The following is a 16,099-nucleotide window of genomic DNA, read 5'->3' as shown; positions in this document are numbered from 1 at the left end:
TTTTTATTGCCTTGTAAATTTTGTGTCATATTATTCAGTAGTAACTAAATAGAAGTCCTGCTGATGACTTCTGTGTAGAATATAGATTTAACAGTCTAAAGCTGATGTGGATAATTATATTCTGGAAGGAAATAGCCATATCTGATGCTCTAGATAATAGAAATATTTGTCCATACTTTTTCACTACTGAAGATTATGTATTTCAGATTTCCTGGGAAAAGATACTAGAGACAAGGTTGTCCAGATTCCTCAAAATTTTCTAGTCGTTTTTGGTTGTTCAAAATGTTTTAATCTCTCAGTCAGATAGAACAAGGGGAGAACAGATATATTTGTTTTAATAATCAGTAGATCCCAAACTGACTTAAATACAAATAGCAGGTATTACGTTCGGAACTTCTGTCTGTGCTTTGGCTGACATATGGCTCTTTTATGCATTCCTATCAGAAAAAAAAACAACATCGGGCTTATCCTTTTTCTGCAGACTGCTATTTATTTTCAGGAACACCTCACATGTAGTTAATGTCCCTGAATGATTAGCTGTGAGAAGTGTGTGGACATAGGACGTTTGAACAAAGTACAGTCTTTGTTATCTTTGGCATCAAAGTAGGGGGGTTATTTGCTGGATAAATTTGTGAGGTCATGCAATGCTGAAAATAAACTCTCCCTACAGGATTAAATATAACTTTTAATTGTTATGTAGCTGATATAATACCCTAATCAACAACTTATCTTGGGTTTATAGAAATGTTATTATAAACACGCAGCTTTAACCTTCATTGATTTCAAGGACTCTGTCATTATCCCATTTTCCAGGGTGAAGTCTATAATTACTGCACATTCTGGTGCTTAATTTCATGCGATAAGCCTGAAACTAATAGATAAATGGTCTCACTGCATTCTGAGGACACAATCATTTGTAGAAAATAGAAAAGGTGGAGAAGAGACATTTGAAAGAAAAATCTACCTAGAAACATACATTTCACGTAGCAAAATATCATTAAACAAGGCTTTCCTACAATTTACTATTAGGCAATCAGAAGCTTCTTCCGAAACAAGGCTTTCCTACAATTTACTATTAGGCAATCAGAAGCTTCTTCCGTGTGATTTTTTTAGCACTGTTCTAAACAATCTCCACCAAAGGAGTTGATCATTTCATCTTTTTAGCGAAATGTCTAAACACAAGGCACACTGCACTAATAGGAGATTCATTATTTGTTCAGGTGTTTTCTTTGTGCCCCTGACTACTTGCTTTGTAGAGGGCATGTGGGTTATAATTTCAAAATGCCATTTCTTTCTCTGTAATAGTACTGTACCTGCTAATGTAAGCTACTCATATAGTCCCACAATGAATACTTGCTTTTTTGCAACTGATGTCAAACTTCTTTACTACCCTTTTTATTGCAATATTTTGTTAGGCTGTTTAAAATATAAGTTAGGTGGCTTACCCACCCTGAAAAAATTAGGCAGGGGTAAAGATGCCTAAAGATATCTATTACTGGGCTGTCAGTGGTGAGATGGGTGAGACCTTTGAAGTAAGCCTTCATCTTACTGAAAACACATGCAAACTCTTATTTTTTCTATAACCAGGAAGATCTCGTGAAGATTTATTTTTTACAAGTTCCATTTTGCAGCACATGCATAATCAAAAATGGACTCTGTCAAAACAGGGTTTGGGTAACCTCCCATCCACCATAGCCATTACAAAGGCAGCCAAGTGTTATGTAGTTAGCTCATGCAGTACTTGTTACTCCCAAGTACAGATTTTAATCAGTAAAACATAAAGCCTGATGAACAACAATTAAGGCTTATTGTGGCAGTTAAAAAACTGTCCCTATTTCTTTACCCTCTGCCCAAGAGCAGCTATGTTTGAAACAGCCTCAGCTTCAAGAGTCTTGGGGATTACTTATGTCATTGCTTTTCGTTTTAACCATTCAGCAATAGTACTAAATTGCAAAGTTGGAGATACCAAATTAAAAGTAAATTCCTGTTATGACTTGATATCTCTGCAGATTTCAGCCCTTTACAAAATGGTGCTCTTACCTGACCCACTCCTCAAGTGCCTTGTAATCAAGAGTGTGTCATTGATCTTTGTCCCACCTCCACACCTACAGTGTGAAATTGCAGAATGCAGAATCTATAGTGCCATGGCTCAATGGGGATCGAAAGGACAGGGGCACACATAAGAAAAGATGAAGCAAATAATTTTGACCTATGTGTTATACACTCTGTTATACATGAAGTTAACATAAAAATAATACATCCTTTCAGGAAAATCCTCTGCCAGTGCATCAGGCTGTATTATCTCTTTGCCTAGGAGAAATGCCTCCTTACAAGGGACTTGGGTTTTTTTGTTTGGTTTTTTTTTTTTTTAAAGTCGGGTTTTGTCTATTCATCTGGAGACTTTCTCAACTGTATCTTTACAAAGTTAGTTACATAGTATATTGCAGTGGAACTCTGTAGGTACCTTGGAATTAGTGGGACAGCAGCAAGGAGCCTCTTCTAGTACCTATAAAAGAAACTCTAATTCCAGGAACAGCAGTTTATTGTTTAGGAACTATACCAACATTTTACCAGCTGATAGAAAAATACTGGCTGGAAAAAGGCCATAGGTGTAATAGGTGTACATATCCTTGAACTGTCTAGATGAATTGAAAACACTTTGAATTCCTTTAGTAAGGACAATAATGCATCCTTTCTGGAAAGAAAAATCCTCTGATACAAGTATTTTTATCCTTTCTGTCCTGATGTTGCATCATAGGAAAAGAGAACAGAAACTGAAGACACCATTCTTAAATACCACAAAGACTTCTGGTTTTGTTTCCTCCCAGCTATTAAATACATCCAGGATTTTCTATTAGTGGTGTAGGGCATGGACTTTGTGATCATGATCAGATGTTTTGCTTCAGAGAGAGAGAGGCTTGTTACTTTCCGGCAGCTAGCAGTTACTGCTGTAGCTTGAGGGGCTGAAAGAGAGACAGGTTCATTCCTCTGTCCGTTGCATGATATTTCAGGTTATCTATGTAGGGTCCTGCAGTTCATTACAGAAAAAACAAAACAAAACAAAACAAAACACTGTGGAACTGGAAGTGTTGCAAGTCCTAAATGCTCAAAAATAACTTGTCTAGAAAATTATGTAATGCTAACAGTGTGTTTATAATAGTCTCCCACGTATGTCTAACCTGTGCCAACAAAGAACAGGAATGCTAGCAATTGATAGTTATGTGAACTGTTCCTTTAGCTCTGATGTTGATGGCTGAATGTTTTTTGTTGCTGAAAGTCAAATAGGTGATTCCTGCTGAGCCTGATACAGGTATGCATACAGCCAGCAGCTGCTTACTGTACTAGACTTAAGACACATTTCTGCATGCTGTACTCTTTGCATATATGCAATTAATGTTACAGAAATCTAGACCCCTCACAGCAGCAGGCAAGACCCTTTCCTACATCGGGGCCATGCTCAGTACAGGAAAGCAGGGGGTGTATGCACGTCAGCAGAATCTCGAGCATGACTTGGATTTGCTATTAATCATTTATCTTTGCACTGAATCTTAAAAAGGGCTTAGACCCTACAACACCTTGTGCTTGGGTAGTGGGCCCTTGTATTAGCATTCAGAACCTATGCAGGTTGTCTAGGCTTTCTACAGTGCAAGGCTACAGTGAAGATATTCCTGTGCTATATATCTCAGAGAGATGTGAGCATGAGCCGAGTGCTGCAGTAATGTGGTATTTGGCTGTCTGTCTGAAGGAATCCAATGCAACCAATATACTAAAGAAGAAGTTCCCTGAAATAAGCCTGGCCAGTGCACAGTTACTGAGAGCTATCCAAAGTACAGGAGATGTGAGTTTTGTCATGTCAAAGCTACTCCTCAAAAAAGTGCCCCCTTCCATTGATGAACCTGGATGATTTCACTTATTTCTTTGTAAAGTGTAGTTGCCAAAGGAAGAGGACATATATAGAGAATTATCACTCTCCTATTCACCCCTTTGCAGTATCTCAATAAATAAATCACTCAGGCACAGACAACATAGAATAGTTTCATTTTCTGGTTTAGATTTTTAAAACCTGCATTTTCCCCCACACTTTAAACAGAAGGGGACAAGGTCAATGTTGAAAAAATGACCAAATATCACCCACACATCCACCAAGTTTTATTTCAAAATTATTATCCAAATAAATGGGCCAGAGAAACACTACAGGCAAAGTAGTGTCTAATGGTCTGGCAGAATTATCGATGGATCACACAGTAGTTGGATGAGAGCTCTTTTTATTGACTCTGTGTTGTAATAATGAGCCATACGTTCAGTAGCACATCTAGCCTTTTAAATAAAAAAAGATACATGACTTCAGAAAATGTGTTATTCTCTGGGAAGCAAGTTCTGTATCTGCATTTCAGATATGATTGAAGAGATTCCTGTGTATAATATTTTTAACATGCACATATCAGCATGCACAAGCACGTGCAGACAGATAGTAAAGTGCTTCAGAATGTTTTGAAATAAGAGGTGTGTTACTAATGTATTGCTAGTAAAGACTTTTCTCCTAACATCATTGGTACAATGCTCATATTTAAGCCGTGCCTTTAGTTTTCCATTGTGATTATACTAGGTAGCTGTTTAACTACAAAATGGCACAGTGTTAATGCTCAGCCCTATTTATCAAAACATACATATGCATGTCTAGCTGTAAGCGCTTAAGTGGAATATCATAGAATCACAGAACGGTTTGGGTTAGAAGGGACTTTAAAGATCATCTTGTTCCAACCCCCCTGCTATGGAAAAGGACACCTTCCACTAGACGAGGTTGCTCCAAGCTCCATCCAGGCTAGCCCTGAACACTGCCAGAAGTACAGCATTTAATTCTTGTAATGCACAACCCAGAGTTTGATCAGGGCTAAAATCTTGAACAAGGACTCTGATTTTGATTAGTGGCACTTACACACGGAGGCAGAGACATTTCGTATTACACGATCTACATTTTAACTCCATTTGGCATAAAGATAGAATCTTTTTTCCTTGCATAAAGAACTGTAAATCAGATAAAAATTGATTATATTTGTTGGTTTAATGAAGTAAGAGAGTGGATTTCTGACTAATGCATTGGAAATTATTTATATAATAGAGAGTCCTGCCATCATAAATCACTTTGTGGTGAATGCAACAATTTTTTATTGGAGGTCACCAGAGGCAGCAGTCAAATCAAATCAAATCACACAGCTGCTGTATAGATCAGAAGACTGCAAAGGAATTAGTACACTTATTTGCTCACTGTGCATGCCTAAATAAAATATTAACAGTTTGCATGAAGATGAAGATGTCTTACATTACAGCCAGTTAATATGCTTTTATGCCAGGCAGTCCAGCTACCTGTTCAATAGAGACTGGCTGAAGTTTACATTTAAAAAAGCAAACTGCGTTCTGTCAGGTAAAGGATGCATTGATAGTGTTTTTCCACTATAGAGACTAAGATCCAGTTTTGATAATGTGATTAATTGCTCACACAGTTAAATTACTTCTTTTGGCAAGAAAAGTTCAGTCCTGAACTTTTAAACATTTTCTCATGTTGTCTACTTTAATACCCACGGAGCAAAATTGCTGCAGTGGGTGTTGTTGAAGCCATTTCTGCTTCTTCTATAGCTCAAGTTCAGAGTCTGCTATCTCATAATTATGTTTAAAGAGCAAATTCTAAAATACAAGAGTATTTTCCTTCTTTTGTTTTGACAGAACCTGGCACAAGGATACATTGCTCAGAGATGTAGAATGATGGGTCTTAAACTTATTTTTCTTTTTTTTCAATAAAAACAGTAGCAGTTCTCTGAAACTGAAAATCACTATGTAGTTATGAGACAAAAACTGTTTCTTCTGATACCCTTTTTTCCTTTGGAAAAATAAATGGACATTTACTAATCAATCCATTCAGGCAAAAGGATCCTCATGTATTTTTATGTTTTCTCCCCCCCTTTATCTTATCTTAGGTAGTAGCAATTGATGCAAATTCTCAAACAAGTGGTTTCTTGGAAGATTTTAGTGTTTCTGGCTTGAAATTACTTGAAGTTTCTTGTACCTGTCTGGACTCGGAACTCCAGAAGACATGATCCCATTAGAAAACTAGCAAGACAGAATAGCGGAAGACCTGTAGGACTGATTTATATTCTCCAGGATCTTATGGTTAGGTCATACACCAAAGTATTGATGAATGACAAAGGACATAGGACACAGAATGGGAAACCTCTGAGCAAAACATCAATAAAAAAGTTAAAAGCACCAACTCTTCAGCAGCAGAAATACCACTTGGTGTGATACTCTTATGGAGAAGACTTCCTCTTTTATGAGCATCTGTTATGCAGAGGATGTCCTCTAGGTTCTTAGATGTTCAAGAGGGAGTCAATTTATGCTGTGCGTCCTATTTACCACTCTGACACAGTTTTTTATGGGTCAAAAGTCAAATCTCACGCTGAGTTCAACAACAATGTGCCTGAGTTCTCTGTATTGATGAACACTGCAATGAAATTAAAACCCTGACCATTTCTATGCTGTTTTTCATAAACTTGTTGAAAATGAAGATAAAGGGGTATTGTTATAAAGGCTGCACACTTAAAGCAAATTAGTATGTGATGCATTATTTGACTGAGAGAAACCTGAGGAAAGAGCCAATCTTATCAAGCAACTTCATACTAAACCTTCAGTGTCTTCAGGAACATGCAAGTGGGTTGCAGCTCTGGAGTGCCACAGACTTACAGTTTGGCATACTTCTGCTGCCACTGCTGAAGAGAAGTCAACGGCTTCCAGAACGTACATTGTCAGAACTTAATTGCTGGTTCATATATCAGTAATATTGTAGACTTCTTGGTTAACAAAAATGTCTCTGAGCAGGTATCTCTCTGAAGTGCTTTGTTCAAAGTATAAGCTGTAAACTAAATGGCAGGAATAATTATAATGTCAAATAGACTAACAGTCAGTCAGTTCCTGGCCATGGAACTACAGGACATATTTAACAAGTCAGTGATCTAAATTTAAGAGCACAAACTGCAGTCAAATGGACTAAAGTCTTTTCACAGGTTCTGCAATTACGTAAATGTAATTAAACAATAGTCACTTGGGGAATTAAATAAGGAAAGAACTCAGTCCACTTTTTTTCTTACTCTTCTGAGTTAAGCTTCAAGTCATGTACAGGGGATGTTGGGAACAAAATCCACTCTTTATTTACACCTGTGTAGTTCCATTTGGCCCTAAGCCTGAAATGCCATGAACAAAACAGAACCACTTTTCATTGGAGTGTGGCCCCCTGAGCAGAGTAATACAATAAAAGGGGAAGAAGCAATATAAAATTAGGTGAAGAAAATCTTAAACCCATTCCTGAGACTTACAGACTTGCATGAATTAAAATCACTTTCATGTGTGCTAGGTTCTTCCTTATATTTCATATAATGGGAGATACATGCCACCAGCTATTAATACTGTAAATAATTTGAGTCAAAATACATCAGGCTAATTTTCAAATTTCAAAGGTACCTGGCAATACTGTAAATGAAATCTTCCTTTCAGAAGCTAAAAATTGATCGTATAATTATAGATTATGAATTATAAATCTATATATAAAAATAGTTTTATAGAGAGACATACATTATACATTTATCTATTATAAAATATGTAATGAGACACCTAAATAATGTTTCAGCACTAACATATGATAAATGTGGATGTGTTTCACCTTAAACAATTACAGTGGGTGTACTTTTTCCTCCAGTTATTTTTAACCCCTAAACTCCTGCTTTGCTTGCAAATTTGATGTTCCAAAGGCTGAGAAAAAAATATACTTAGAAATATGCTGTTAAAAAATACCAGGAATAAGCAAGAGGCCTACTGGGAGATGACTAATGGATTGTTTCCTTGCATGTATGAATACCCAATGTGGTGCAGGCTGAAATCTAGCTATTGTACATCATACTGACAAAAGGCTGGTTCTTAATGCTACAATTAACTTATGTGAAACATTCATAACTGACAATCTTCTTTTTCATGTTTTGCTGGGAAAGCCTTGCCTGATGTCTTCTGCTGTAACACATTAAATTTAATGTAACTGAACTTCATTCTGCAAAGTGAGTAGGCAGTATTTCCTGTGCTAAATTTACCTGTAACAGAGAGGTTACTCAGACTCAACCAATGTAACTCATCATATGACGCATTATTCACAGTAGTGGATTTATTCTTAATCCCATCATCTTTATCTCCAGAGAGGTGGGATGGTCCTTTTGAGGAAAACTAATCTTAAAAATGTTGATAAAAAACTACGCTAGTAATTGCTGTGAAAAGCATTGATTGAAAGTTTGGTAAACCTTTCCTTCAAAATCGGGTCTAATTTTTCTCACCTTCACATAACAGTTCTCTTGGGTTTATTTTGGCCTATTTAATCCTGTTTGGTCTTTCTATTACCGATTTTTAAGACAGATCTTATGGAAACAGTTAATAATTTTGCTTTTCCTCCATGTGCAAAGCACCGCAAAACACAGAGGGCAAAACATCCCACATTTTGCAGGGTGCAAAACACTATTAAGTCCTGCAATCTTTCTGTTAAAGCTATGAGATTTCTTGCTGCATGAAGACTTCCCATTTTTCTCAGAGTGGATTATCAGTCCTTTTGCAATCAGTTACCACTTACCATGCTTTAATTAGAGACAATTGTTATTTCCAGGTTATTAAGCAAAGTTACAGGTAGTAAGATTCAAAATATTTTTATTCTTAATGACGTAACAATCCAGGAAATACGATTTTAAATATATTGGGATTGAATAAGGCTGAAACAGCCTGAATGGAGATATTGCCTATGATATACAATTAAGATCTCAAAGACTCAGCCAGTGGCAGCATGCTCAACACACCAGATAATTGACAAAGGTGGAAGGCTTGGAAAAAAAGTGGTATTCCAGATAGGGCAAATTTATAAATATTCCAGATACAAGGGAAGTCACAGAAAAAAATATGGCCATTATCATCAGTAAAAGGAAACTGTGGGCTGGCATGGGGCACCTTTCTGGCAAACCCGATACCTCAGCTTGAGATGACGGGCTTGGGTAATAAATTGGGTAATTTTTCAAAATCAATCCTGCTCTCAAATTTTGCTCAGTTCGGTGCCTTTGCACAAGTCCACAATGATGCTTGTGACATCTGGAATGTAGGCGACTGAGCGAAGTCAGGTATCAGAGTACTCTGAGAAATTCAAGACCGAGGGTTAGCGTGACCAATGAAGGCAATACAGAAATGCCTGGTTTTCAGAAGCTGGGTGTTGGCGAGGAGCTATGAAAAAGTTTTAGGAGCGATGGTGAACTTGCCTACAAAAAAATTCAGCACAACCTTGAAAATGATGTTTCTAGAATAAAACATTTCAGATTTAGGTACCAGTGAAAAAGTTAGGTAAAAAAAAGCCACTTCAGTCTTCTGAGGACAACAGTAAATGTGAATTCTGATACTGCTCTTCAGAATAAGCAGCATACTAAGAGTCGGGTGTAGATAGCCAAGATTACATACAGTAAAATCAGGTACAGGTGACCAGGATTTTGATTCAGGGATCAGAAAACGAGAGAAGAGATAAACAGCCTCTTGCTCGTGTCACCCACCCCCACCCCACCCCCGTCCCTTCCCCCGCGTTAGTCAGGGCTCCTACCACTGCTGTTGTTCCTGGTTTACAATTGTTTTCCTTTCCAACTGAACTCTCATGAGTTTTTGACGTGTCGCCATGTTGCTTTTTTTTTTTAGCATGTCGTAGTCCTTTTTAGCTCTGTAACATTTTAAAAACGAGCGGGAAGGCGTGCTCTGAGAGGAAGCCTGAGGGGAGCGGGGGACCCGCGGCGCCGCCACAGCGCCAGAGGAGAGCGGGGCGGGGCCGGGCCGGGCCGGGAGCCGCGCGCCGCTGGGCGGGAAAAGGAGCCGCAGGGGCGAGCGAGCGGCTGGGCGGTGGGGTGGGCAGGGCTCTGCAGCGCTGGCGGCGTGGGGGGCTGCGGTATCCCCGCGGCGGGAGGCCTGCCGGCGCTCTGCGCTTGGGGGAAGCCGTCCAGACCGTGCTCTGCCGCGGCGGTGAGCACACCTGTGGGAGCGCCCCCGGGGACAGGAGCTCTGAGGAGGACGGTCTGTTGAGGAGTATCAGGGAGTGCGAGAGAGATATTTTTGGGAGCGCAGCCTGTCTTCTCTGCCACAGCCCTGACAGGACGTGTGACCTGGAGGATCCCCTGTCCTCTCTCTACCCAGCAGAACGAAGCGCCTTACAGGATGGGGGGCTATGGTGGTGAGTTCCCGCCTGGCACGGCAGGCACGGCCCTCTTTGACTGCCCATGTGTGGTAGCTGCAAAGTTCCGCAAGCAGAACCAAGCAGTGAGCAGGACTGTGGTTCATCTGTGTTGGAGGTGTTGCCAAGGTGAAGTTGGCCTATGCCCTGTATCAAAACTGCTTCCATAAAGAGGAAAGAAAAAAGGTGTGAGGGGGAAGTTATTGTCATAGGGGACTGTCTGAGGGGAACAGAAGGTCCGATATGCTGACCAGACACCCTTAGCAGAGTCTGCTGCCTCTCTGGGGCCTGTGTTAAAGCTGTGATGAGGAAATAGCCTACTCTGGAACAACTCTTGCATTATCATCTGTTATTGCTTCTTCATGTAGGCAGTGATGAAGTGGCAATAAGAAGTCCAAGGGCAGTCAAAAGAGACTTCAGGGCCATAGGATGGCTGTTTAAGGAATCAAGAGTGCAAGCAGTGTTCTCTGTCCTTCCAGTTGCAGGGAATAATGAGGGAAGAGCCAGCAGATCAATAACTGTCTCAGTGACTGGTATCACCAGCAAAATTTTGGGACTTTGATCACGGGTCAGTTGACATGGCACCAGGGCTGCTGGTGATAGATGAGGTACACCTGCCTCAAAGGGAGGGAAGGATCTTTGCGCAGGATTTAGCCAGGCTCATTTGAAGAGCTTTAAACTAGATTTGAAGGAGGAAAAGGATAAAACCAGGCTCGCTAGAGGTAAGTCTGGGGGTGACATGCTGATGTTTGAGGGATGGTGTGCTAGCATCCACAGTATGCTGAGTACACTGGAGCACATTTGAAGTGTCCCTGAACTAATGCATGCAGCACCCTAGCCATCTCAGTGGAAGCAGGGGATGGAGATCCATGCAGCAGCAATGATGCAAGGGCTGTTGAAATAGTGGTTGACAGCCAGCTGAATATGAGCCAGCAGTGTGCCCAGATGGCCAAGGTGGCCAACAGAATCCTGGCTTGTGTCAGAAATAGCGTGGCCAGCAGGACAGGGGCAGTGATCGGCCCCCTGTACTTGGCACTGGTGAGTCTGCACCTCGAATCCTGGGTTCAGTTTTGGGTCCCTCACAAGAAAGACATTGAGGTGTTGGCTTGCATCCAAAGAAGGGCAGCAAAGCTGGTGAAAGGTCAGGAGCACAAGCCCCATGAGGAGCAGCTGATGGAACTGGAGTTGTTTAGCCTGAAGAGGATGCTCAGGGGAGACCTTATCGCTCTCTACAACTACCTGAAAGGAAGCTGTAGCGAGGTGACTTGTCGGTCTCTTCTCCCAAGTAACCAGTGATAGGACAAGAGGTAATGGGCTTAAGTTGCACCAGGGGAGGTTTGGATTGGGTATTAGGAAAAATTTCTTTACTTAAAGAGTGGTCAAGTATTGGAACAGGCTGCCCAGGGAGGTGGTTGAGTTACCATCCCTGGAGGTATTTAAAAGATGCATAGATGTGGTGCTTAGGGGCATGGTTTAGTGGTGGATTTGGCAGTGTTAGGTTTACAGTTGGAGTCAATGCTCTTAAGGGTCTTTTCCAACCTAAGTGATTCTATGATACTTTTTTTAACTTCTGAGACTTGATAAAAACATTTCTGTGCTGCTAGTCCATTTTTGGGAGAGTCATCTGAGCACCTTTCTGACCCTTCCTTTTTTTTGTACTTTAGTCTAAAGTATGTCTCTGTGTTTTTGCCACAGATGAAAATGACAAGTCACTTAGAAAAACTGTTATGTGACTTTGCACTACATCTCAAGTGAACTCTTGCAGAAGGACAGAGGGTGGTGGAGCGATTGTCTCTGGGATGTTTATTCTTTCCTAATAGCTAGAAATTTCTTATATTTGTGTTCTGTTTTGATCTCTTGAGCCTTTTGATGCTGATGGATGGTCAATGATTGTGTCGGTGTGATACCATGGAGCATAGTCTCAGTTTTGTAGAAGTTATATGTGCTCACAGAGAGAGTAATACGCCCTGATGACACAAACATTTAGATGCAGGTCCTCAAATAGAGGATAGTTTAAGAAGCATTTTAAATCTACTATGTCATTCCTGTTAATATTTTATAGGAGTATTCTACTGGTGCAAGTCATGCTTTGTGGTAGAGTCATGTACCCTGAGCTGCACAGACAAGACAGGCTGATTGCTGGGCTCTGGTCTCTGGACAAACCCCATCAAAGATGGTCCCTGTTGTGTACAGACCAGCTGAATGAACTCAGTGCTGGTGATCCTCACAGAGCCATCAGCATTCAGCACCAGGGCTGTTACTCCCTCCAAAACAGTCTTAAAGGATGGGCATGGTGCAGTGTTTATCAACATGAAACATGTTTTGAAGATACTATGCACTTGCAGAAGACTTGGCACATTGAGTGTTCCAAATCAAGTCATTTTGGAAGTAGGGAGCTTTAAGATACTGCTGAAACGCAAATAATACAGCTCTTATCATAAAGTGGTTTTGTTCTGCCCTCTCTATAACAAGGAGGAGCAGCACCGGAGCCTGATTACCTGCCCCAGCTGTGGGAGATCAGGCAATTAGGGGTGGGAGTTACAAAAAGACTAGGGGTAGCCAGGAACAGCTTTCTGTAGGGAAAGTTAGGTGGGTGTTGATAGAGGAGAGGCAAAGAGGAACAGGATTGTTGAAAATGCTGAAGGTATGTGTGTTTTATTGGCCTGATAGATGAGTTTTGTTAATTTTTATGAAAGGTGGTGTTATAGATTGTTATGGGGTTGTGTCCTGGTTCTGGATGGGCTAGAGTTAATTTTCTTCTTAGTAGCTGGTGTGGTGCTGTGTTTTGGCTCTGGTGTAAAAACAGTGTTGATAAACACTATTTTTAGTTGTTGCTGGGTGATGTTTATACTAAGTCAAGGACTTTTCAGTTGCTCAGGCCTTGCCAGCAAGAAGGCTGGAGGGGCACAAGAAATTGTGAGGGGACACAGCCAGATCAGCTGGCCTGAACTAGCCAAGGAGGTATTCTGTACCATGGAATGTCATACTCAATGTATAAACTGGGGGACTTGGCTGGGGCCTGCTGAACATTGCTTGGGGACTGGCTGGGCATCGATCAGTGGGTGGTGAGCAGTTGTTTTGTGCATCACTTGTTTTCTTTCCTCCATTCCCTTTGGATTTTGTTCCTTCCCCCCACTCCCTCCTTTTCATTATAACTGTTATTGTTGTTATTATTGTTCTTTCATTTTTATTTTATCTCAATTATTAATTTGTTCTTATCTCAACCCTTGAGTTTTACATTCCATTCTGATTCTCCTCCCTATATCTATGGGTGAGGGGGGAGCGAGTAGATGGCTGTGTGGTACTTAATTACTGGCTGGGTTTAAACCACAACAGGTTGCAATGATTGCTTTTTGCTGTGGGTGCTGGAGCTCCTGCGGTGCAGGGGCTTTCAGATCTACCAGGCCTCTTAGGCGGTGGGGAGAGCAAGTCAGGGTCCCTTGGACATGTCTGTGTTGGTATGTTTTTGCCTTTCTGTGGTGTTGTTACCTTCCCTATGGACCAAAGAAGGAAATTTTTTGGTTTCTGCTGAAGCTGTGGGCTTTTCCTTTCTCAGTTATACATGTCTCTTAACAGCACATGGCTATGTCAGAAATGTAGCTATCCCATGTACTGGGAGGATGACATTAATTTGCATGTTTGAACAGTCTAGTTGGTTCTCTCTCTGCCTCCCAGTTAACACAGATGTCTTGTATATCTTCCAGTAAAGGAGCAGCCTGCCATCTTTTTTTTTTTTTTTTTCTGATATACCCGTGGTCCCTGAAGTAGATACTCAGTATGTGTATTAAATGTGTATGAAGAAAGTGACTGAAAGAACTTTTTCTATATGTCTGCAGTGCTATGTAATATCCTGGTGCATCTGCCCAAGCTGGGTTTGGCATCTTCAAACTTCAATACTGGAATGCTTGGGCTGCTCTGAAGGCAAACAATGAAATGCTGAGGAATGCTAGCCAGGTCTTTCGGATGAACCTAAAATAAAAGCAGCCCCATACGTTCACAGGCTGACCTTCTCTGCTAGGCATGAGCCCCAGGCATACAGCACTATGGGCTACTTCAAGAATTCCCTTATCCTGGTTTCTTCATTACGTGATGGGAACTGAGACGACACTAAACTTGCAGTTATAGTCAGATACTTTCTTAGAGAGACTTCGACACTTAAACAGAAATGTTCTTGAGAAAGGATAAGGGTCATGATGTTAAATAACTATTGACCTCTTGGACACGTTGCTTTTAAGCTCTTATCACTATTTTAGATAATTCTGAAGCAGCTTTGGGCTGCCTTGAATACTTTTGTAGCTGGCATATATATAACTGTATAAAATGCGTGTTTGTTTTACCAGCGTAAAACCAACAAATCGCATCTATCTCAATTGAGTAACATCATATCTACTTTTTACCTGTCCCTTCCTCTTAGGTACATACAAATATCGGCCTTAATTAAAGATATATAAGTTACTTGTGGGAGGCTGTGTGTTTTCTGTAAACTGGCATACAAATGTCTGCTTAAGAAAACTTTTTTTTTTTATGTTGCTTCAAGCCTATGTGATAAGAATTAGGTCAAATGCCATAACTACAAACAATGAGGAAAAAAGAAAATTAAATCTAGCTCTGTAAGCATAGACAAAGTGAGATTTTGATATTGGTAGTGAGGAAGTCATATTTTGTATGGTGGCTGTGAAAAGATTTTTCTTTAAAAAAAAAAAGTTGTTGATACAATATTTGAAGTATAATGTAACTGTAGCAGGCTGAGTCACTGAAGTGTGTATTGGGGGCAGGGGGAGAGAAGGAATTAACACAAGAATTTACAGCAAGCTTTTAAAGCTGTTAGTAGAAGAAACTTCCTTTTTATGTCAGCAGACATAAAAGGACATCTTGGAGCCTTGAAATGTTTGGGCCCTGGGTTGTGTAATGCCATTTCACATCCCACAAAGGCTTACTACCTTCTTTGTAAATACATGTCAGGGAATATTCAAGTCAGACTTGTAAATCAGTTCAAAAGATGTTGGGAAGGACCCTTCAAGATTTGGGCTGCTCAGGCTCACAGCATGTCAAATTTAACAGGTCTCGTTGAAAGCAGCTTGGTTCCCCTATGGTCAGATGCTATTACAAACCCCACTTTGTGTTCAGTATTAGATCTATGTGCAGTTGGGACGAGGCCTTGGGTTTGATATAGCAAAATGAATCTTTATCTAAAGAAAACATATTTCTCCCTTTTGGATACAATTTTGAGAGTGGGAATATAAAGTATTGACTGAACTGAACCAATTATGCGTGGTGATAAAATGTTCCAAATCCCTGCCTGGGAAAGCTGCTAGAAAAAACTTTCCTGTCTCCTTCTGACCCCTCCCATCTTTCCCCTGGTCAGAGGATGATGGTTACAGTAGACTGCAGCAGTCTGATTTCCTTTGGAAAGGAAATAATCTACTGAAGGGAACAGACAGCTCTTGGACCATGTTGCCTACACAATACCTGTAACAGAAAAAGGCATATCATATAACTGAGTGTTTCCCATCTTAAATAAGGTTAAACCTAAAGATTTTCCTTAATTGCCCCAGTGGAACAGAAAATTACGATTTTTTCTATTGTGCAGGGAGGTACGCTTCATTGTCAGCTTATGAATTTGGCTAGAAACTCATGCATGTGTGTTTGTCAATAGCTTGATATAAAAAGTAAATGCACACAGTGCCATACAGAATGTCTATCGAGAGTTCTCTTCCATGACATGCAATCTAAAAGCTATAGTAACGGAAAATTTTATGTCCAATATAGTGTAGAAGACTCGCTTTCAATTAAGCTAGGTGTGGCACTTAATTAAAAGTGTAA

General features: G+C 40.3%; 1 protein-coding gene across 4 annotated transcripts in view; it reads right to left on the bottom strand.

Moving 5' to 3' along the window:
- LOC308058201 (bifunctional heparan sulfate N-deacetylase/N-sulfotransferase 4) overlaps window positions 1-16,099 on the bottom strand; it is a 161,941-nt gene that overhangs the window by 137,128 nt on the left and 8,714 nt on the right. Inside the window, exon 1 of one of the 4 annotated variants that reach the window (XM_080373613.1) lies at window positions 2,041-12,755. The exons of the other annotated variants lie outside the window; for them this stretch is intronic. The gene's annotated coding sequence lies outside the window, so the exon portion shown is untranslated. Of the gene's footprint in view, window positions 1-2,040; window positions 12,756-16,099 lie in introns of those variants that run through there. 4 annotated transcript variants of the gene reach the window in all.

This window comes from Falco punctatus, assembly GCF_963210335.1.
Source record: "Falco punctatus genome assembly, chromosome: 1".
NCBI classification, from domain to species: domain Eukaryota; kingdom Metazoa; phylum Chordata; class Aves; order Falconiformes; family Falconidae; genus Falco; species Falco punctatus.
The sequence above is the reverse complement of the archived record's forward strand: the minus strand, read 5'-3'. Positions and strand labels throughout refer to the sequence as shown.